Source organism: Channa argus, unplaced genomic scaffold (assembly GCF_033026475.1).
Source record: "Channa argus isolate prfri unplaced genomic scaffold, Channa argus male v1.0 Contig053, whole genome shotgun sequence".
Classification (NCBI taxonomy): Eukaryota; Metazoa; Chordata; class Actinopteri; order Anabantiformes; family Channidae; genus Channa; species Channa argus.
Window position 1 is genome coordinate 446 of NW_027125272.1, and position 24,555 is coordinate 25,000.

The 24,555-nt window shown below is 40.3% G+C and overlaps 6 non-coding genes across 6 annotated transcripts in view; all 6 read left to right on the forward strand.

The window, feature by feature from the left end:
• Nucleotides 1-415: 415 nt before the first annotated feature.
• trnar-ccu (transfer RNA arginine (anticodon CCU)) lies at nucleotides 416-488 on the forward strand. The gene has a single exon. It is a non-coding gene; the product is annotated as a tRNA-Arg (tRNA).
• Nucleotides 489-1,649: 1,161 nt separating this feature from the next.
• Nucleotides 1,650-1,723, forward strand: trnar-ucu (transfer RNA arginine (anticodon UCU)). Its single transcript has one exon. It is a non-coding gene; the product is annotated as a tRNA-Arg (tRNA).
• A 5,578-nt stretch (nucleotides 1,724-7,301) lies between these two features.
• Nucleotides 7,302-7,374, forward strand: trnar-ccu (transfer RNA arginine (anticodon CCU)). Its single transcript has one exon. It is a non-coding gene; the product is annotated as a tRNA-Arg (tRNA).
• Nucleotides 7,375-8,851: 1,477 nt separating this feature from the next.
• Nucleotides 8,852-8,924, forward strand: trnar-ccu (transfer RNA arginine (anticodon CCU)). Its single transcript has one exon. It is a non-coding gene; the product is annotated as a tRNA-Arg (tRNA).
• Nucleotides 8,925-13,926: 5,002 nt separating this feature from the next.
• trnar-ccu (transfer RNA arginine (anticodon CCU)) lies at nucleotides 13,927-13,999 on the forward strand. The gene has a single exon. It is a non-coding gene; the product is annotated as a tRNA-Arg (tRNA).
• A 10,517-nt stretch (nucleotides 14,000-24,516) lies between these two features.
• The window catches only part of trnar-ccu (transfer RNA arginine (anticodon CCU)), a 73-nt gene continuing 34 nt past the window's right edge, over nucleotides 24,517-24,555 (forward strand). Inside the window, exon 1 of the tRNA in view lies at nucleotides 24,517-24,555. This exon is cut by the window's right edge and continues 34 nt beyond it. This is a non-coding gene — a tRNA (tRNA-Arg).

Below are 24,555 nucleotides of genomic sequence, written 5' to 3' on the forward strand. Positions count from 1 at the left end.
GCCCAATGTTTTGTTGTTGCTTTTTGTTGCTCTGTTCTTTTCCCTCTCCCCTTTCCACTCACCCCTACCGGTCGAGGCAGATGGCCTTCCACGCTGAACCTGGTTCTGCTGGAGGTTTCTTCCGTTAAAGGGAGTTTTTCCTCTCCACTGTTGCCTATGGCTTGCTCCAAGGGGAATTGTTGGGTTCTCTTTATATATCTGTATAATCTTGACTTTATTCTCTAAAGTGCCCTGAGATGACTTTGTTGTGAATTGGCACTATATAAATAAAGTTGAATTGAATTGAACTCACTATATCTACTGTATTTGGGGCCATTATTGTGTTACCCAAAGCCAACATGGCATGTCTCACATTATGCTCTGTCTAGGAAGCAACTGTTTGGTGGAAGAACTGATGAGTAAAGGTGTTTGAGATGCCCCAGTGGCCTAATGGATAAGGCACTGGCCTCCTAAGCCAGGGATTGTGGGTTCAAGTCCCATCTGGGGTGGTTGACAGCAGAGTGGCGCAGCGGAAGCGTGCTGGGCCCATAACCCAGAGGTCAATGGATCTAAACCATCCTCTGCTAACTGTGTTTTGTAAGCTGACTTAGGGCCTTTACAACTTTTTAGTAAAGTGATCCAGATACAGAATGTACATATTCACCTACTGTACAATTCCAGATGCATATCAGCTTGGGAATGCAATTTTTGTATATTTCACATTCTTTTCTCTGCTCTTTCAACTGCTTTCCTCAATCTTACTATACTAACTGCTTTTATTGTCATTATTGTGTTACCCAAAGGGTGCGAGTCCAATCTGGCGTGGTTGAAAGCAGAGTGGCGCAGCAGAAGCGTGCTGGGCCCATAACCCAGAGGTCGATGGATCGAATCCATCCTCTGCTAACTGTGTTTTGTAAAGTGATTTAGGGCCTTTACAACGTCTTAGTAAAATGAACCAGATACAGACAGTACATATTCATCTACTGTACAATTCCAGATGCATATCAGCTTGGGAATGCAATTTTTGTATATTTCAAATTCTTTTCTCTGCTCTTTCAAATGCTTTCCTCCATCTTACTATACTAACTACTTTTATTGTCATTATTGTGTTACCCAAAGGGTTCGAGTCCCATCCGGGGTGGTTGACAGCAGAGTGGAGCAGCGGAAGCGTGCTGGGCCCATAACCCAGAGGTCGATGGATCAAAACCATCCTCTGCTAACTGTGATTTGTAAGCTGACTTAGGGCCTTTACAACTTTTTAGTAAAGTGAACCAGATACAGAAAGTAAATATTCACCTACTATACAATTCCAGATGCATATCAACTTGGGAATGCAATTATTGTATATTTCACATTCTTTTCTCTGCTCTTTCAAATGCTTTCCTCAATCTTACTATACTAACTGCTTTTATTGTCATTATTGTGCTACCCAAAGGGTTCGAGTCCAATCTGGGGTACAATGCCAGTTTTATATCAGCATGGCAATCTAGTTTCTACGTGTTTCACATCTTTTTCTTTGCACTTTTAAAAATTTCCCTTCTACTCACTATATCTACTGCATTTGGGGCCATTATTGTGTTACCCAAAGCCAACATGGCATGTCTCACATTATGCTCTGTCTAGGAAGCAACTGTTTGGTGGAAGAACTGATGAGTAAAGGTGTTTGAGATGCCCCAGTGGCCTAATGGATAAGGCACTGGCCTTCTAAGCCAGGGATTGTGGGTTCATAGTCCCATCTGGGGTGGTTGATAGCAGAGTGGCGCAACGGAAGCGTGCTGGGCCCATAACCCAGAGGTCAATGCATCTAAACCATCCTCTGCTAACTGCGTTTTGTAAGCTGACTTAGGGCCTTTACAACTTTTTAGTAAAGTGATCCAGATACAGAATGTACATATTCACCTACTGTACAATTCCAGATGCATATCAGCTTGGGAATGCAATTTTTGTATATTTCACATTCTTTTCTCTGCTCTTTCAAATGCTTTCCTCAATCTTACAATACTAACTGCTTTTATTGTCATTATTGTGTTACCCAAAGGGTTCGAGTCCAATCTGGCTTGGTTGAAAGCAGAGTGGCGCAGCAGAAGCGTGCTGGGCCCATAACCCAGAGGTCAATGCATCTAAACCATCCTCTGCTAACTGCGTTTTGTAAGCTGACTTAGGGCCTTTACAACTTTTTAGTAAAGTGATCCAGATACAGAATGTACATATTCACCTACTGTACAATTCCAGATGCATATCAGCTTGGGAATGCAATTTTTGTATATTTCACATTCTTTTCTCTGCTCTTTCAAATGCTTTCCTCAATCTTACAATACTAACTGCTTTTATTGTCATTATTGTGTTACCCAAAGGGTTCGAGTCCAATCTGGTGTACAATGCCAGTTTCATCTCAGCATGGCAATCTAGTTTCTACGTATTTCACATCTTTTCCCTTCTACTCACTATATCTACTGCATTTGGGGCCATTATTGTGTTACCCAAAGCCAACATGGCATGTCTCACATTATGCTCTGTCTAGGAAGCAACTGTTTGGTGGAAGAACTGATGAGTAAAGGTGTTTGAGATGCCCCAGTGGCCTAATGGATAAGGCACTGGCGTTGAGTGAGGATTTTTAACTATAAGCTTTATCAAAAAGGAAAGTTTTAAGCCTAGTCTTAAAAGTAGAGAGGGTGTCTGCTCCCCGAATTTGGATTGGAAGCTGGTTCCACAGGAGAGGAGCTTGATAGCTAAAGGCTCTGCCTCCCATTCTACTTTTGCAAACTCTGGGAACCACAAATAGGCCAGTATTTTGGGATCGAAGTGGTCTAATTGGGCGATACAGGACTATGAGATCTTTTAAATATGATGGAGCTTGACCATTAAGAGCTTTGTATGTAAGGAGGAGGGTTTTGAACTCTATTCTAGATTTTATGGGAAGCCAATGAAGAGAAGCTAGTGAAGGTGAAATATGATCTCTCTTTCCTAATCCAGTCAGCACTCTTGCTGCAGCATTTTGGATTAATTGAAGGCTTTTTAGAGAGTTATTAGGACACCCCAGAAGTAGGGAATTACAGTAGTCCAACCTAGAAGTAACAAATGCATGGACCAGTTTTTCGGCATCACTTTGAGACAGGATGCTTCTAATTTTAGCAATGTTCCGTAGGTGGAAGAAGGCTGTTCTAGACATTTGTCTTTTATGTGACGTAAACGCCAAATCTTGGTCAAAGATAACTCCAAGGTTCCTCACCGTAGTACTAGAGGCCAAAGTTATGTCATCTAGAGTAACTATATTGTTAGACAGCATATTTCTCATGTTTTTAGGCCCAAAGAGGATGATTTCAGTTTTGTCTGAATTTAGAAGTAGGAAATTGTAGGACATCCAGTTCTTTATGTCTTTTAGACATGCTTCAAATTTGACTAATTGGTTAGTATCTTCTGGTTTCACAGATAAATAGAGCTGGGTATCATCTGCATATCAGTGGAAGTTTATGGAATGTTTCCTAATGATTTTGCCTAAAGGTGACATGTAGAGATTAAAAAGTATTGGTCCTAACACAGAGCCCTGTGGAACTCCATAGCTGACTTTGGTGCATAAAGAAGAGTCATCATTAACATGAACAAGTTGGAATCTGTCTGACAGATAAGATTTAAACCAATGTAATGTGGTTCCTTTAATCCCAAATCCATGTTCTAGTCTCTGTAATAAAATGTTGTGGTCAATGGTGTCAAATGCGGCACTAAGGTCTAGTAAGACGAGTACAGACACAAGTCCATTATCTGAAGCCAGGAGAAGATCATTGGAGACTTTTACCAGTGCTGTTTCTGTACTGTGATGAGCTCTAAATCCTGACTGAAAGTCTTCATACAAATTATTCCTGTAAAGGTGATCACATAATTGTTTTGCAACTACTTTTTCAAGGATTTTAGAAATAAACGGGAGATTTGATATTGGTCTATAGTTGGCTAAATCACCTGGATCAAGACAAGGTTTTTTAAGTAATGGTTTGATTACAGCAACTTTATAGGCCTTTGGTACATAGCCAGTTTCTAAAGATAGGTTAATCAAATCTAATATGAAAGTGTCTATTAAAGGTAGAACATCTTTAAGCAATTTGGTTGGAAAACGGGTCTAAAAGACATGTTGTTAGTTTTGAGGAGGCGGTAGTTGAACTTAGCTCAGTGAGATCTATGGGTGAAAAGCAGTCTAAGATGGATTGGGGCCTTATTGAGGATTCTATAGCTGTTGTACATGAAGATCTAGCCGTAATATTTGTAGGGAGGATCTGGTGAATCTTTTCCCTAATGGCTACAATTTTACTAGTAAAGAAAGTCATAAAGTCATTGCTGCTCAAAGTTAAGGGAATACTAGGCTCAACAGAACTATGGCTCTTAGTCAGCCTGGCTACAGTGCTGAACAGAAACCGGGGGTTGTTCTTGTTTTCCTCTATTAATGCGGAATAATATGCTGTTCTGGCATCACGGAGAGCTTTTTTGTATGTTTTTAAACTGTTTTTCCAGGCTAACCGGGATTCTTCTAAATTAGTGGAACGCCACTTCCTCTCTAACTTTCGTGTTGTCTGCTTTAAGCTGTGCATTTGTGAATTGTACCATGGAGGTCGGCTCCTCTGATTCACTGCCTTCTATTTCAAAGGGGCAACTGTATCTAGTATGCAGTGAGGCGGCAGAATCGTCAACTAAATAATCAATTTGCACAGGAGTAAGATGGCTACTCACCATAGTATTGACACATGGTGGTGAAAAAGATGAAGAAATAATTTCTTTAAATGTATTCACAGCATTTTCAGATAAACATCTGCTGTAGTGGAATTTTTTCCTAACTGCTGTATAGTCCGTTATTGTAAATTCAAATGTTATTAGAAAATGGTCAGACAGAAGAGAATTATGAGGAAATACTATTAAATTATCAGTTTCAATGCCATATGTAAGGACAAGGTCTAACGTGTGACTAAAACAATGAGTGGGTTTATTTACATTTTGGGAAAAACCAATTGAATCTAATAATGAATTAAACGCAGTGCTCAGACAGTTACTGTCAGCATCTACATGAATGTTAAAGTCACCCACTATAATGACTTTATCTGTACTAAGCACTAAATCAGATAGAAAATCAGAAAATTCAATCAAAAACTCTGAATAAGGGACTGGAGGACGGTACACGATAACAAATAATAGTGGTTTTTGAGTTTTCCAGTTTGGGTGTGAAAGGCTAAGAGTAAGACTCTCAAATGAGGTATAACTATGTTTAGGTCTAGGAATTATTGATAAGCTAGAGTGAAATATTGCTGCTACTCCTCCACCTCGGCCTGTGCATCTAGGAACATGATAATTAATATGACTTTGGGGGGTTGACTCATTTAAACTGACATATTCTTCCTGCTGCAACCACGTTTCAGTGAGACAAAATAAACCAATTTGATGATCATTTATCAAGTCATTTACTAACAAAGATTTAGAAGAGAGAGATCTGATATTTAATAATCCACATTTGAAAGTTTTGGGTTTTGGTTCAGTATGAGCAGTTGTATTACCCAAAGGGTTCGAGTCCAATCTGGTGTGGTTCAAAGCAGAGTGGCGCAGCGGAAGCGTGCTGGGCCCATAACCCAGAGGTCGATGGATCGAAACCATCCTCTGCTAACTGTGTTTTGTAAGCTGACTTAGGGCCTTTACAACCTTTTAGTAAAGTGAACCAGATACAGAAAGTACATATTCACCTACTGTACAATTCCAGATGCATATGAGCTTGGGAATGCAATTATTGTATATTTCACATTCTTTTCTCTGCTCTTTCAAATGCTTTCCTCCATCTTACTATACTAACTGCTTTTATTGTCATTATTGGTCTACCCAAAGGGTTCGAGTCCAATCTGGGGTACAATGCCAGTTTCATATCAGCATGGCAATCTAGTTTCTACGTGTTTCACATCTTTTTCTTTGCACTTTTAAAAATTTCCCTTCTACTCACTATATCTACTGCATTTGGGGCCATTATTGTGTTACCCAAAGCCAACATGGCATGTCTCACATTATGCTCTGTCTAGGAAGCAACTGTTTGGTGGAAGAACTGATGAGTAAAGGTGTTTGAGAGGCCCCAGTGGCCTAATGGATAAGGCACTAGCCTCCTAAGCCAGGGATTGTGGGTTCAAGTCCCATCTGGGGTGGTTGACAGCAGAGTGGCGCAGCGGAAGCGTGCTGGGCCCATAACCCAGAGGTCAATGGATCTAATCCATCCTCTGCTAACTGTGTTTTGTAAGCTGACTTAGGGCCTTTACAACTTTTTAGTAAAGTGATCCAGATACAGAATGTACATATTCACCTACTGTACAATTCCAGATGCATATCAGCTTGGGAATGCAATTTTTGTATATTTCACATTCTTTTCTCTGCTCTTTCAACTGCTTTCCTCAATCTTACTATACTAACTGCTTTTATTGTCATTATTGTGTTACCCAAAGGGTGCGAGTCCAATCTGGCGTGGTTGAAAGCAGAGTGGCGCAGCAGAAGCGTGCTGGGCCAATAACCCAGAGGTCGATGGATCGAATCCATCCTCTGCTAACTGTGTTTTGTAAAGTGATTTAGGGCCTTTACAACGTCTTAGTAAAATGAACCAGATACAGACAGTACATATTCATCTACTGTACAATTCCAGATGCATATCAGCTTGGGAATGCAATTTTTGTATATTTCAAATTCTTTTCTCTGCTCTTTCAAATGCTTTCCTCCATCTTACTATACTAACTGCTTTTATTGTCATTATTGTGTTACCCAAAGGGTTCGAGTCCCATCCGGGGTGGTTGACAGCAGAGTGGAGCAGCGGAAGCGTGCTGGGCCCATAACCCAGAGGTCGATGGATCGAAACCATCCTCTGCTAACTGTGTTTTGTAAGCTGACTTAGGGCCTTTACAACTTTTTAGTAAAGTGAACCAGATACAGAAAGTAAATATTCACCTACTATACAATTCCAGATGCATATCAACTTGGGAATGCAATTATTGTATATTTCACATTCTTTTCTCTGCTCTTTCAAATGCTTTCCTCCATCTTACTATACTAACTGCTTTTATTGTCATTATTGTGCTACCCAAAGGGTTCGAGTCCAATCTGGGGTACAATGCCAGTTTTATATCAGCATGGCAATCTAGTTTCTACGTGTTTCACATCTTTTTCTTTGCACTTTTAAAAATTTCCCTTCTACTCACTATATCTACTGCATTTGGGGCCATTATTGTGTTACCCAAAGCCAACATGGCATGTCTCACATTATGCTCTGTATAGGAAGCAACTGTTTGGTGGAAGAACTGATGAGTAAAGGTGTTTGAGATGCCCCAGTGGCCTAATGGATAAGGCACTGGCCTCCTAAGCCAGTGATTGTGGGTTCAAATCCCATCTGGGGTGGTTGACAGCAGAGTGGCGCAGCAGAAGCGTGCTGGGCCCATAACCCAGAGGTCGATGGATCGAAACCATCCTCTGCTACCTGTGTTTTGTAAGCTGACTTAGGGCCTTTACAACTTTTTAGTAAAGTGAACCAGATACAGAAAGTACATATTCACCTACTGTACAATTCCAGATGCATATCAGCTTGGGAATGCAATTTTTGTATATTTCACATTCTTTTCTCTGCTCTTTCAAATGCTTTCCTCCATCTTACTATACTAACTGCTTTTATTGTCATTATTGTATTACCCAAAGGGTTCGAGTGAAATCTGGTGTGGTTCAAAGCAGAGTGGCGCAGCGGAAGCGTGCTGGGCCCATAACCCAGAGGGCGATGAATCGAAACCATCCTCTGCTAACTGTGTTTTGTAAGGGTATTTAAGGCCTTTACAATGTCTTAGTAAAATGAACCAGATACAGACAGTACATATTCATCTACTGTACAATTCCAGATGCATATCAGCTTGGGAATGCAATTTTTGTATATTTCACATTCTTTTCTCTGCTCTTTCAAATGCTTTCCTCCATCTTACTATACTAACTGCTTTTATTGTCATTATTGTGTTACCCAAAGGGTTAGAGTCCCATCTGGGGTGGTTGACAGCAGAGTGGCGCAGCGGAAGCGTGCTGGGCCCATAACCCAGAGGTCGATGGATCGAAACCATCCTCTGCTAACTGTGCTTTGTAAGCTGACTTAGGGCCTTTACAACCTTTTAGTAAAGTGAACCAGATACAGAAAGTACATATTCACCTACTGTACAATTCCAGATACATATCAGCTTGGGAATGCAATTTTTGTATATTTCACATTCTTTTCTCTGCTCTTTCAAATGCTTTCCTCCATCTTACTATACTAACTGCTTTTATTGTCATTATTGTGTTACCCAAAGGGTTCGAGTACCATCTGGGGTGGTTGACAGCAGAGTGGCGCAGCGGAAGCGTGCTGGGCCCATAACCCAGAGGTCGATGGATCGAAACCATCCTCTGCTAACTGTGTTTTGTAAGCTGACTTAGGGCCTTTACAACTTTTTAGTAAAGTGAACCAGATACAGAAAGTAAATATTCACCTACTATACAATTCCAGATGCATATCAACTTGGGAATGCAATTATTGTATATTTCACATTCTTTTCTCTGCTCTTTCAAATGCTTTCCTCCATCTTACTATACTAACTGCTTTTATTGTCATTATTGTGCTACCCAAAGGGTTCGAGTCCAATCTGGGGTACAATGCCAGTTTTATATCAGCATGGCAATCTAGTTTCTACGTGTTTCACATCTTTTTCTTTGCACTTTTAAAAATTTCCCTTCTACTCACTATATCTACTGCATTTGGGGCCATTATTGTGTTACCCAAAGCCAACATGGCATGTCTCACATTATGCTCTGTATAGGAAGCAACTGTTTGGTGGAAGAACTGATGAGTAAAGGTGTTTGAGATGCCCCAGTGGCCTAATGGATAAGGCACTGGCCTCCTAAGCCAGTGATTGTGGGTTCAAATCCCATCTGGGGTGGTTGACAGCAGAGTGGCGCAGCAGAAGCGTGCTGGGCCCATAACCCAGAGGTCGATGGATCGAAACCATCCTCTGCTACCTGTGTTTTGTAAGCTGACTTAGGGCCTTTACAACTTTTTAGTAAAGTGAACCAGATACAGAAAGTACATATTCACCTACTGTACAATTCCAGATGCATATCAGCTTGGGAATGCAATTTTTGTATATTTCACATTCTTTTCTCTGCTCTTTCAAATGCTTTCCTCCATCTTACTATACTAACTGCTTTTATTGTCATTATTGTATTACCCAAAGGGTTCGAGTGAAATCTGGTGTGGTTCAAAGCAGAGTGGCGCAGCGGAAGCGTGCTGGGCCCATAACCCAGAGGGCGATGAATCGAAACCATCCTCTGCTAACTGTGTTTTGTAAGGGTATTTAAGGCCTTTACAATGTCTTAGTAAAATGAACCAGATACAGACAGTACATATTCATCTACTGTACAATTCCAGATGCATATCAGCTTGGGAATGCAATTTTTGTATATTTCACATTCTTTTCTCTGCTCTTTCAAATGCTTTCCTCCATCTTACTATACTAACTGCTTTTATTGTCATTATTGTGTTACCCAAAGGGTTAGAGTCCCATCTGGGGTGGTTGACAGCAGAGTGGCGCAGCGGAAGCGTGCTGGGCCCATAACCCAGAGGTCGATGGATCGAAACCATCCTCTGCTAACTGTGCTTTGTAAGCTGACTTAGGGCCTTTACAACCTTTTAGTAAAGTGAACCAGATACAGAAAGTACATATTCACCTACTGTACAATTCCAGATACATATCAGCTTGGGAATGCAATTTTTGTATATTTCACATTCTTTTCTCTGCTCTTTCAAATGCTTTCCTCCATCTTACTATACTAACTGCTTTTATTGTCATTATTGTGTTACCCAAAGGGTTCGAGTACCATCTGGGGTGGTTGACAGCAGAGTGGCGCAGCGGAAGCGTGCTGGGCCCATAACCCAGAGGTCGATGGATCGAAACCATCCTCTGCTAACTGTGTTTTGTAAGCTGACTTAAGGCCTTTACAACCTCTTAGTAAAGTGAACCAGATACAGAAAGTACATATTCACCTACTATACAATTCCAGATGCATATCAGCTTGGGAATGCAATTATTGTATATTTCACATTCTTTTCTCTGCTCTTTCAAATGCTTTCCTCCATCTTACTATACTAACTGCTTTTATTGTCATTATTGTGCTACCCAAAGGGTTCGAGTCCAATCTGGGGTACAATGCCAGTTTCATATCAGCATGGCAATCTAGTTTCTACGTGTTTCACATCTTTTTCTTTGCACTTTTAAAAATTTCCCTTCTACTCACTATATCTACTGCATTTGGGGCCATTATTGTGTTACCCAAAGCCAACATGGCATGTCTCACATTATGCTCTGTCTAGGAAGCAACTGTTTGGTGGAAGAACTGATGAGTAAAGGTGTTTGAGATGCCCCAGTGGCTTAATGGATAAGGCACTGGCGTTGAGTGAGGATTTTTAACTATAAGCTTTATCAAAAAGGAAAGTTTTAAGCCTAGTCTTAAAAGTAGAGAGGGTGTCTGCTCCCCGAATTTGGATTGGAAGCTGGTTCCACAGGAGAGGAGCTTGATAGCTAAAGGCTCTGCCTCCCATTCTACTTTTGCAAACTCTGGGAACCACAAGTAGGCCAGTATTTTGGGATCGAAGTGGTCTAATTGGGCGATACAGGACTATGAGATCTTTTAAATATGATGGAGCTTGACCATTAAGAGCTTTGTATGTAAGGAGGAGGGTTTTGAACTCTATTCTAGATTTTATGGGAAGCCAATGAAGAGAAGCTAGTGAAGGTGAAATATGATCTCTCTTTCCTAATCCAGTCAGCACTCTTGCTGCAGCATTTTGGATTAATTGAAGGCTTTTTAGAGAGTTATTAGGACACCCCAGAAGTAGGCAATTACAGTAGTCCAACCTAGAAGTAACAAATGCATGGACCAGTTTTTCGGCATCACTTTGAGACAGGATGCTTCTAATTTTAGCAATGTTCCGTAGGTGGAAGAAGGCTGTTCTAGACATTTGTCTTTTATGTGACGTAAACGCCAAATCTTGGTCAAAGATAACTCCAAGGTTCCTCACCGTAGTACTAGAGGCCAAAGTTATGTCATCTAGAGTAACTATATTGTTAGACAGCATATTTCTCATGTTTTTAGGCCCAAAGAGGATGATTTCAGTTTTGTCTGAATTTAGAAGTAGGAAATTGTAGGACATCCAGTTCTTTATGTCTTTTAGACATGCTTCAAATTTGACTAATTGGTTAGTATCTTCTGGTTTCACAGATAAATAGAGCTGGGTATCATCTGCATATCAGTGGAAGTTTATGGAATGTTTCCTAATGATTTTGCCTAAAGGTGACATGTAGAGATTAAAAAGTATTGGTCCTAACACAGAGCCCTGTGGAACTCCATAGCTGACTTTGGTGCATAAAGAAGAGTCATCATTAACATGAACAAGTTGGAATCTGTCTGACAGATAAGATTTAAACCAATGTAATGTGGTTCCTTTAATCCCAAATCCATGTTCTAGTCTCTGTAATAAAATGTTGTGGTCAATGGTGTCAAATGCGGCACTAAGGTCTAGTAAGACGAGTACAGACACAAGTCCATTATCTGAAGCCAGGAGAAGATCATTGGAGACTTTTACCAGTGCTGTTTCTGTACTGTGATGAGCTCTAAATCCTGACTGAAAGTCTTCATACAAATTATTCCTGTAAAGGTGATCACATAATTGTTTTGCAACTACTTTTTCAAGGATTTTAGAAATAAACGGGAGATTTGATATTGGTCTATAGTTGGCTAAATCCCCTGGATCAAGACAAGGTTTTTTAAGTAATGGTTTGATTACAGCAACTTTATAGGCCTTTGGTACATAGCCAGTTTCTAAAGATAGGTTAATCAAATCTAATATGAAAGTGTCTATTAAAGGTAGAACATCTTTAAGCAATTTGGTTGGAAAACGGGTCTAAAAGACATGTTGTTAGTTTTGAGGAGGCGGTAGTTGAACTTAGCTCAGTGAGATCTATGGGTGAAAAGCAGTCTAAGATGGATTGGGGCCTTATTGAGGATTCTATAGCTGTTGTACATGAAGATCTAGCCGTAATATTTGTAGGGAGGATCTGGTGAATCTTTTCCCTAATGGCTACAATTTTACTAGTAAAGAAAGTCATAAAGTCATTGCTGCTCAAAGTTAAGGGAATACTAGGCTCAACAGAACTATGGCTCTTAGTCAGCCTGGCTACAGTGCTGAACAGAAACCGGGGGTTGTTCTTGTTTTCCTCTATTAATGCGGAATAATATGCTGTTCTGGCATCACGGAGAGCTTTTTTGTATGTTTTTAAACTGTTTTTCCAGGCTAACCGGGATTCTTCTAAATTAGTGGAACGCCACTTCCTCTCTAACTTTCGTGTTGCCTGCTTTAAGCTGTGCATTTGTGAATTGTACCATGGAGGTCGGCTCCTCTGATTCACTGCCTTCTATTTCAAAGGGGCAACTGTATCTAGTATCCTACGCAGTGAGGCGGCAGAATCGTCAACTAAATAATCAATTTGCACAGGAGTAAGATGGCTACTCACCATAGTATTGACACATGGTGGTGAAAAAGATGAAGAAATAATTTCTTTAAATGTATTCACAGCATTTTCAGATAAACATCTGCTGTAGTGGAATTTTTTCCTAACTGCTGTATAGTCCGTTATTGTAAATTCAAATGTTATTAGAAAATGGTCAGACAGAAGAGAATTATGAGGAAATACTATTAAATTATCAGTTTCAATGCCATATGTAAGGACAAGGTCTAACGTGTGACTAAAACAATGAGTGGGTTTATTTACATTTTGGGAAAAACCAATTGAATCTAATAATGAATTAAACGCAGTGCTCAGACAGTTACTGTCAGCATCTACATGAATGTTAAAGTCACCCACTATAATGACTTTATCTGTACTAAGCACTAAATCAGATAGAAAATCAGAAAATTCAATCAAAAACTCTGAATAAGGGACTGGAGGACGGTACACGATAACCAATAATAGTGGTTTTTGAGTTTTCCAGTTTGGGTGTGAAAGGCTAAGAGTAAGACTCTCAAATGAGGTATAACTATGTTTAGGTCTAGGAATTATTGATAAGCTAGAGTGAAATATTGCTGCTACTCCTCCACCTCGGCCTGTGCATCTAGGAACATGATAATTAATATGACTTTGGGGGGTTGACTCATTTAAACTGACATATTCTTCCTGCTGCAACCACGTTTCAGTGAGACAAAATAAACCAATTTGATGATCATTTATCAAGTCATTTACTAACAAAGATTTAGAAGAGAGAGATCTGATGTTTAATAATCCACATTTAAAAGTTTTGGGTTTTGGTTCAGTATGAGCAGTTGTATTACGCAAAGGGTTCGAGTCCAATCTGGTGTGGTTCAAAGCAGAGTGGCGCAGCGGAAGCGTGCTGGGCCCATAACCCAGAGGTCGATGGATCGAAACCATCCTCTGCTAACTGTGTTTTGTAAGCTGACTTAGGGCCTTTACAACTTTTTAGTAAAGTGAACCAGATACAGAATGTACATATTCACCTACTGTACAATTCCAAATGCATATCAGCTTGGGAATGCAATTTTTGTATATTTCACATTCTTTTCTCTGCTCTTTCAAATGCTTTCCTCCATCTTACTATACTAACTGCTTTTATTGACATTATTGTGTTACCCAAAGGGTTCGAGTCCAATCTGGGGTACAATGCCAGTTTCATATCAGCATTGGAAACTAGTTTCTATGTGTTTCACATCTTTTTCTTTGCACTTTTAAAAATTTCCCTTCTACTCACTATATCTACTGCATTTGGGGCCATTATTGTGTTACCCAAAGCCAACATGGCATGTCTCACATTATGCTCTGTATAGGAAGCAACTGTTTGGTGGAAGAACTGATGAGTAAAGGTGTTTGAGATGCCCCAGTGGCCTAATGGATAAGGCACTGGCCTCCTAAGCCAGTGATTGTGGGTTCAAATCCCATCTGGGGTGGTTGACAGCAGAGTGGCGCAGCGGAAGCGTGCTGGGCCAAAACCCAGAGGTCGATGGATCGAAACCATCCTCTGCTACCTGTGTTTTGTAAGCTGACTTAGGGCCTTTACAACTTTTTAGTAAAGTGAACCAGATACAGAAAGTACATATTCACCTACTGTACAATTCCAGATGCATATCAGCTTGGGAATGCAATTTTTGTATATTTCACATTCTTTTCTCTGCTCTTTCAAATGCTTTCCTCCATCTTACTATACTAACTGCTTTTATTGTCATTATTGTATTACCCAAAGGGTTCGAGTGAAATCTGGTGTGGTTCAAAGCAGAGTGGCGCAGCGGAAGCGTGCTGGGCCCATAACCCAGAGGGCGATGAATCGAAACCATCCTCTGCTAACTGTGTTTTGTAAGGGTATTTAAGGCCTTTACAATGTCTTAGTAAAATGAACCAGATACAGACAGTACATATTCATCTACTGTACAATTCCAGATGCATATCAGCTTGGGAATGCAATTTTTGTATATTTCACATTCTTTTCTCTGCTCTTTCAAATGCTTTCCTCCATCTTACTATACTAACTGCTTTTATTGTCATTATTGTGTTACCCAAAGGGTTAGAGTCCCATCTGGGGTGGTTGACAGCAGAGTGGCGCAGCGGAAGCGTGCTGTGCCCATAACCCAGAGGTCAATGGATCGAAACCATCCTCTGCTAACTGTGCTTTGTAAGCTGACTTAGGGCCTTTACAACCTTTTAGTAAAGTGAACCAGATACAGAAAGTACATATTCACCTACTGTACAATTCCAGATACATATCAGCTTGGGAATGCAATTTTTGTATATTTCACATTCTTTTCTCTGCTCTTTCAAATGCTTTCCTCCATCTTACTATACTAACTGCTTTTATTGTCATTATTGTGTTACCCAAAGGGTTCGAGTACCATCTGGGGTGGTTGACAGCAGAGTGGCGCAGCGGAAGCGTGCTGGGCCCATAACCCAGAGGTCAATGGATCGAAACCATCCTCTGCTAACTGTGTTTTGTAAGCTGACTTAAGGCCTTTACAACCTCTTACTAAAGTGAACCAGATACAGAAAGTACATATTCACCTACTATACAATTCCAGATGCATATCAGCTTGGGAATGCAATTATTGTATATTTCACATTCTTTTCTCTGCTCTTTCAAATGCTTTCCTCCATCTTACTATACTAACTGCTTTTATTGTCATTATTGTGCTACCCAAAGGGTTCGAGTCCAATCTGGGGTACAATGCCAGTTTCATATCAGCATGGCAATCTAGTTTCTACGTGTTTCACATCTTTCTCTTTGCACTTTTAAAAATTTCCCTTCTACTCACTATATCTACTGCATTTGGGGCCATTATTGTGTTACCCAAAGCCAACATGGCATGTCTCACATTATGCTCTGTCTAGGAAGCAACTGTTTGGTGGAAGAACTGATGAGTAAAGGTGTTTGAGATGCCCCAGTGGCCTAATGGATAAGGCACTGGCGTTGAGTGAGGATTTTTAACTATAAGCTTTATCAAAAAGGAAAGTTTTAAGCCTAGTCTTAAAAGTAGAGAGGGTGTCTGCTCCCCGAATTTGGATTGGAAGCTGGTTCCACAGGAGAGGAGCTTGATAGCTAAAGGCTCTGCCTCCCATTCTACTTTTGCAAACTCTGGGAACCACAAGTAGGCCAGTATTTTGGGATCGAAGTGGTCTAATTGGGCGATACAGGACTATGAGATCTTTTAAATATGATGGAGCTTGACCATTAAGAGCTTTGTATGTAAGGAGGAGGGTTTTGAACTCTATTCTAGATTTTATGGGAAGCCAATGAAGAGAAGCTAGTGAAGGTGAAATATGATCTCTCTTTCCTAATCCAGTCAGCACTCTTGCTGCAGCATTTTGGATTAATTGAAGGCTTTTTAGAGAGTTATTAGGACACCCCAGAAGTAGGGAATTACAGTAGTCCAACCTAGAAGTAACAAATGCATGGACCAGTTTTTCGGCATCACTTTGAGACAGGATGCTTCTAATTTTAGCAATGTTCCGTAGGTGGAAGAAGGCTGTTCTAGACATTTGTCTTTTATGTGACGTAAACGCCAAATCTTGGTCAAAGATAACTCCAAGGTTCCTCACCGTAGTACTAGAGGCCAAAGTTATGTCATCTAGAGTAACTATATTGTTAGACAGCATATTTCTCATGTTTTTAGGCCCAAAGAGGATGATTTCAGTTTTGTCTGAATTTAGAAGTAGGAAATTGTAGGACATCCAGTTCTTTATGTCTTTTAGACATGCTTCAAATTTGACTAATTGGTTAGTATCTTCTGGTTTCACAGATAAATAGAGCTGGGTATCATCTGCATATCAGTGGAAGTTTATGGAATGTTTCCTAATGATTTTGCCTAAAGGTGACATGTAGAGATTAAAAAGTATTGGTCCTAACACAGAGCCCTGTGGAACTCCATAGCTGACTTTGGTGCATAAAGAAGAGTCATCATTAACATGAACAAGTTGGAATCTGTCTGACAGATAAGATTTAAACCAATGTAATGTGGTTCCTTTAATCCCAAATCCATGTTCTAGTCTCTGTAATAAAATGTTGTGGTCAATGGTGTCAAATGCGGCACTAAGGTCTAGTAAGACGAGTACAGACACAAGTCCATTATCTGAAGCCAGGAGAAGATCATTGGAGACTTTTACCAGTGCTGTTTCTGTACTGTGATGAGCTCTAAATCCTGACTGAAAGTCTTCATACAAATTATTCCTGTAAAGGTGATCACATAATTGTTTTGCAACTACTTTTTCAAGGATTTTAGAAATAAACGGGAGATTTGATATTGGTCTATAGTTGGCTAAATCCCCTGGATCAAGACAAGGTTTTTTAAGTAATGGTTTGATTACAGCAACTTTATAGGCCTTTGGTACATAGCCAGTTTCTAAAGATAGGTTAATCAAATCTAATATGAAAGTGTCTATTAAAGGTAGAACATCTTTAAGCAATTTGGTTGGAACAGGGTCTAAAAGACATGTTGTTAGTTTTGAGGAGGCGGTAGTTGAACTTAGCTCAGTGAGATCTATGGGTGAAAAGCAGTCTAAGATGGATTGGGGCCTTATTGAGGATTCTATAGCTGTTGTACATGAAGATCTAGCCGTAATATTTGTAGGGAGGATCTGGTGAATCTTTTCCCTAATGGCTACAATTTTACTAGTAAAGAAAGTCATAAAGTCATTGCTGCTCAAAGTTAAGGGAATACTAGGCTCAACAGAACTATGGCTCTTAGTCAGCCTGGCTACAGTGCTGAACAGAAACCGGGGGTTGTTCTTGTTTTCCTCTATTAATGCGGAATAATATGCTGTTCTGGCATCACGGAGAGCTTTTTTGTATGTTTTTAAACTGTTTTTCCAGGCTAACCGGGATTCTTCTAAATTAGTGGAACGCCACTTCCTCTCTAACTTTCGTGTTGCCTGCTTTAAGCTGTGCATTTGTGAATTGTACCATGGAGGTCGGCTCCTCTGATTCACTGCCTTCTATTTCAAAGGGGCAACTGTATCTAGTATCCTACGCAGTGAGGCGGCAGAATCGTCAACTAAATAATCAATTTGCACAGGAGTAAGATGGCTACTCACCATAGTATTGACACATGGTGGTGAAAAAGATGAAGAAATAATTTCTTTAAATGTATTCACAGCATTTTCAGATAAACATCTGCTGTAGTGGAATTTTTTCCTAACTGCTGTATAGTCCGTTATTGTAAATTCAAATGTTATTAGAAAATGGTCAGACAGAAGAGAATTATGAGGAAATACTATTAAATTATCAGTTTCAATGCCATATGTAAGGACAAGGTCTAACGTGTGACTAAAACAATGAGTGGGTTTATTTACATTTTGGGAAAAACCAATTGAATCTAATAATGAATTAAACGCAGTGCTCAGACAGTTACTGTCAGCATCTACATGAATGTTAAAGTCACCCACTATAATGACTTTATCTGTACTAAGCACTAAATCAGATAGAAAATCAGAAAATTCAATCAAAAACTCTGAATAAGGGACTGGAGGACGGTACACGATAACCAATAATAGTGGTTTTTGAGTTTTCCAGTTTGGGTGTGAAAGGCTAAGAGTAAGACTCTCAAATGAGGTATAACTATGTTTAGGTCTAGGAATTACTGACAAGCTAGAGTGAAATATTGCTGCTACTCCTCCACCTCGGCCTGTGCATCTAGGAACATGATAATTAATATGACTTTGGGGGGTTGACTCATTTAAACTGACATATTCTTCCTGCTGCAACCACGTTTCAGTGAGACAAAATAAACCAATTTGATGATCATTTATCAAGTCATTTACTAACAAAGATTTAGAAGAGAGAGATCTGATATTCAATAATCCACATTTGAAAGTTTTGGGTTTTGGTTCAGTATGAGCAGTTGTATTACCCAAAGGGTTCGAGTCCAATCTGGTGTGGTTCAAAGCAGAGTGGCGCAGCGGAAGCGTGCTGGGCCCATAACCCAGAGGTCGATGGATCGAAACCGTCCTCTGCTAACTGTGTTTTGTAAGCTGACTTAGGGCCTTTACAACCTTTTAGTAAAGTGAACCAGATACAGAAAGTACATATTCACCTACTGTACAATTCCAGATGCATATGAGCTTGGGAATGCAATTTTTGTATATTTCACATTCTTTCCTCCATCTTACTATACTAACTGCTTTTATTGTCATTATTGTGTTACCCAAAGGGTTAGAGTCCCATCTGGGGTGGTTGACAGCAGAGTGGCGCAGCGGAAGCGTGCTGGGCCCATAACCCAGAGGTCGATGGATAGAAACCATTCTCTGCTAACTGTGTTTTGTAAGGTGATATAGGGCCTTTACAACTTCTTAGTAAAATGAACCAGATACAGACAGTACATATTCATCTACTGTACAATTCCAGATGCATATCGGCTTGGGAATGCAATTTTTGTATATTTCACATTCTTTTCTCTGCTCTTTCAAATGCTTTCCTCCATCTTACTATACTAACTGCTTTTATTGTCATTATTGTATTACCCAAAGGGTTCGAGTCCAATCTGGTGTGGTTCAAAGCAGAGTGGTGCAGCGGAAGCGTGCTGGGCCCATAACCCAGAGGTCGATGGATCGAAACCATCCTCTGCTAACTGTGTTTTGTAAGCTGACTTAGGGCCTTTACAACCTTTTAGTAAAGTGAACCAGATACAGAAAGTACATATTCACCTACTGTACAATTCCAGATGCATATCAGCTTGGAAATGCAATTTTTGTATATTTCACATTCTTTTCTCTGCTCTTTCAAATGCTTTCCTCCATCTTACTATACTAACTGCTTTTATTGTCATTATTGTATTACCCAAAGGGTTCGAGTCCAATCTGGCGTGGCTGAAAGCAGAGTGGTGCAGCGGAAGCGTGCTGGGCCCATAACCCAGAGGTTGATGGATCGAAACCATCCTCTGCTAACTGTGTTTTATAAGCTGACTTAGGGCCTTTACAACCTTTTAGTAAAGTGAATCAGATACAGAAAGTACATATACATAGGCTCTTTCTGGCAGCAGCACCTGTTTGCTGTTCTTGGTTTCCGGTGCGCCATCCAGATTTGCGGTAAGCGTATTGCGTCACTTCCTGTTTCTGCACACTCTTGGGTTTCTACCGAAAGACTGTTTACTGATTAATTGTAGCTGTTATTTTTACTTAAATAAGTGATTTCTTCACACAAGAATTAATACTTAGTCGTAACATACGCTCGTATTGCACAAGCACCTGCTTTTGCAAAACATAACCAGCTAAAGTTTACAAATTCCACATTTCACTTATATTAGCTTCGCTAGCTTAGCAGTTAAACATTAGCAATGGCTTCTCTGTCTCCCTCTGTCTCTCCTTCTCTCACTTGCTCGGTGTGTCTCATGTTCAGTTTTTCCTCTGCCTCCTTTAGTGATAATGGTATATGTAATAAGTGTAAGGTTTTTGCAGCTTTGGAGGCGAGGCTCACGGAATTGGAAGCACGGCTCCGCACCATGGAAAACAACTCCGCTAGTCAGGCCCCGGTAGCTGGTGCGGGCCGACCTAGCGTAGCCCCTGCTAGCTGTCCCCCGGCAGTTCCCGAGCAGCCGGGAAGCCAGTCCGGCTGGGTGACGGTTCGTAAGAGATCTAATGCTAAACAGACGCCCGAGGTTCACCACCAGTCGGTTCATGTTTCTAATCGATTTTCCCCACTCAGCGACACACCCGCTGAGAAACCAACTCTGGTAATTGGCAGCTCCATAGTCAGAAACGTGAAGTTAGAGACTCCAGCGGCCGTAGTCAAATGTCTTCCTGGGGCCAGAGCGGGCGACGTTGAATCATATTTGAAACTCCTGGCTAAGGATAAACGTAAATACAGTAATATTATTATTCACGTGGGAGTTAATGACGCCCGATTACATAAATCGGAGGTCACTAAAATGAATGTTGAATCGGTGTGTAACTTTGCAAAAACAATGTCGGACTCCGTAATTTTCTCTGGTCCCCTGCCAAATCTGACCAGTGACGACATGTACACCCGCATGTCGTCATTCAACCGCTGGCTGTCTAGGTGGTGTCCAGCAAACGATGTGGGCTACATAGACAATTGGAAACGTTTTTGGGGAAAACCTAGGCTGATTAGGAGAGATGGCATCCATCCTACTTTAGATGGTGCAGCTTTCTTATCCAGAAATATGGCTGGTTTTATTAGACAACCAAAAGTATGACAATCCAGAGTTGAGCCTAGGATGCAGAGATCCAGTCCTACACACCTCTCTGCAGTGTCCTTACAACCGTCACCCCCCCACAACTCCCACATACCTATAGAGACTGTGTCTGTTCCCCGACCTAAATTACATAAAGTAAATATGACAACAAGAGGAGTTAATCATAATAACCTAATAAAAGTTAAGACTACTCCTCTTACAGAACAAAACCCCAAAACTATTAAATGTGGAATATTAAATATCAGATCTCTCTCTTCTAAATCTCTGTTAGTAAATGACTTAATAAGCGATCATCAATTCGATTTATTTTGTCTCACTGAAACTTGGTTGCAGCAGGAAGAATATGTCAGTCTAAATGAGTCAACCCCCCCAAGTCATATTAATTATCATGTTCCTAGAAGCACAGGCCGAGGTGGAGGAGTTGCAGCAATCTTCCATTGTAGCTTATCAATAAACCCTAGACCTAAACATAGTTATAACTCATTTGAGAGCCTTACTCTTAGCCTTTCACACCCAAACTGGAAAACTCAAAAACCACTATTATTTGTTATCATGTACCGTCCTCCAGTCCCTTATTCAGAGTTTTTGATTGAATTTTCTGATTTTCTAGCTGATTTAGTGCTTAGTACAGATAAAGTCATTATAGTGGGTGACTTTAACATTCATGTAGATGCTGACAGTAACTGCCTGAGCACTGCGTTTAATTCATTATTAGATTCAATTGGTTTTTCCCAAAATGTAAATAAACCCACTCACTGTTTTAGTCACACGTTAGACCTTGTCCTTACGTATGGAATTGAAACGGATAATTTAACAATATGTCCTCACAACTCTCTTCTGTCTGACCATTTTTTAATAACATTTGAATTTACAATAACGGACTATATAGCAGTTAGGGAAAAATTCCACTATAGCAGATGCTTAAGTGAAAAAGCTGTCAACAAATTTAAAGAAATTATTTCTTCATCATTTGCTTCACCATATGTTAATACAATGGGAAGTAGTCTCCTTAATGTTACTCCTGCACAAGTAGATTATCTTGTTGACAATTCTGCAGCCTCACTACGTACAATACTCGATAGTGTTGCCCCTCTAAAAAAGAAGGCAGTGAATCAGCAGAGGCGATCTCCATGGTATACTTCACAAACACGCAACTTAAAACAGGAAACACGAAAGTTAGAAAGGAAGTGGCGTTCCAGAAAGTTAGAAGAATCTCATTTAGCCTGGAAAAATAGTTTAAAAACGTACAAAATAGCTCTCAGTGATGCCAGAACAGCATATTATTCATCATTAATAGAAGAAAACAAGAACAACCCCCGGTTTCTGTTCAGCACTGTAGCCAGGCTGACTAAGAGCCATAGTTCTGTTGAGCCTACTATTCCCTTAACTTTGAGCAGCAATGACTTCATGACCTTCTTTATGAATAAAATTGTAGCTATTAGAGAAAGTATTCACCAGATCCTCCCCCCAAAAATTACAGATAGATCTTCATGTACAGCAGTGCTAGAATCATGGATAAGGCCCCACTCCCTGTTAGACTGCTTTTTACCCATAGATCTCTCTGAGCTAACTTCAATTATTACCTCATCTAAACCAACAACCTGTCTGCTAGACCCTATTCCAACTAAGCTGCTCAAGGAAGCTTTACCCTTAATAGATACGTTCATATTAGATATCATCAATCTATCTTTAGAAACAGGCTATGTACCACAGGCCTATAAGGTAGCTGTAATTAAACCATTACTTAAAAAACCCTGTCTTGACCCAGGTGTTTTAGCCAATTACAGACCAATATCTAATCTCCCCTTTATTTCTAAAATAATTGAAAAAGTAGTCGCAAAACAATTATGTGATCACCTTCATAGGAATAATTTGTATGAAGAGTTTCAGTCAGGATTTAGAGTTCATCATAGTACAGAAACAGCACTGGTAAAAGTCACCAACGATCTTCTCATGGCCTCAGATAATGGACTCATCTCTATACTTGTTCTGTTAGATCTTAGTGCCGCATTTGATACCATTGATCATAACATTTTATTACAGAGACTGGAACATGAAATTGGAATTACAGGAACTGCACTAGGTTGGTTTAAATCCTATCTGTCTGATAGATTTCAATTTGTTCATGTTAATGATGAATCCTCCATGCACACAAAGGTTAGCTATGGAGTTCCACAAGGCTCTGTGTTAGGACCAATACTTTTTACTTTATATATGTCTCCTTTAGGCAACATTATTAGAAAACACTCCATAAATTTCCACTGTTATGCTGATGATACCCAGCTATATTTATCTATGGAACCAGATGAAAATAATCAGTTAATAAAGCTTCAAGCATGCCTACAGGACATAAAGGCCTGGATGTCCCACAATTTTTTACTTTTAAACTCAGACAAAACTGAAGTCATAGTATTTGGGCCCAAAAATATCAGAGATATGATGTCCAACCATATTGTTACCCTAGATGGCATAAGTCTGGCCTCCAGTACTACTGCAAGGAACCTTGGAGTTATTTTTGATCAGGATCTGTCCTTTAAGTCACATAAAAACAAATCTCTAGGACAGCCTTCTTCCACCTACGGAACATTGCCAAAATTAGGAGCATACTGTCTCAAAGTGATGCCGAAAAACTGGTCCATGCATTTGTTACTTCTAGGTTGGACTACTGTAATTCCCTACTTTCAGGATGCCCCAGTAACTCCCTAAAGAGCCTGCAATTAATCCAAAATGCTGCAGCAAGAGTGCTGACTGGAACTAGCAAGACAGATCATATTTCACCTTCACTAGCTTCTCTCCATTGGCTTACCATTAAATTTTGAATAGAATTTAAAACCCTGCTTCTTACATATAAAGCTCTGAATGGTCAGGCTCCATCATATATAGAAGACCTCATAGCACCATATCATCCCAGTAGACCACTTCGCTCTCAGAATGCAGGCCTACTTGTGGTTCCCAGAATTTCCAAAAGTAGAATGGGAGGTAGAGCCTTTAGCTATCAAGCTCCTCTCCTGTGGAACCAGCTCCCAGTTCAGATTTGGGAAGCAGACACCCTCTCTACTTTTAATTCTAAGCTTAAAACCTTCCTCTTTAATAAAGCATATAGTTAGTTATAGTTATGCTGCCATAGGCTTAGACTGCTGGGGGACCCACCCCCCAATGCACTGAGCTCCTTTCCTCCTCTTGACCATCTCTCCTCTCACCCCGCAATTCTCACCACTGTATGTCATTAACTCTGTGTGTTCTCTCCCGTAGTTGTCTTTGTCCTCCTCTGTCCCCCTCTCTCTGTCCCTTTCTGCAGGTGTCCCCCGGCTTTGAAGCTGTGTGTCTTCCAGCGTGCAGCTACTGGTCCTACCAATCTGCCCGATGTTTTGTTATTGCTTTTTGTTGCTCTGTTCTTTTCTCTCTCCCCTTTCCACTCACCCCAACCGGTCGAGGCAGATGGCCGTCCACCCTGAGCCTGGTTCTGCTGGAGGTTTCTTCCGTTAAAGGGAGTTTTTCCTCTCCACTGTTGCCTATGGCTTGCTCCAGGGGGAATTGTTGGGTTCTCTTTATATATCTTTATAATCTTGACTTTATTCTGTAAAGTGCCCTGAGATGACTTTGTTGTGAATTGGCGCTATATAAATAAAGTTGAATTGAATTGAACTCACTATATCTACTGCATTTGGGGCCATTATTGTGTTACCCAAAGCCAACATGGCATGTCTCACATTATGCTCTGTATAGGAAGCAACTGTTTGGTGGAAGAACTGATGAGTAAAGGTGATTGAGATGCCCCAGTGGCCTAATGGATAAGGCACTGGCCTCCTAAG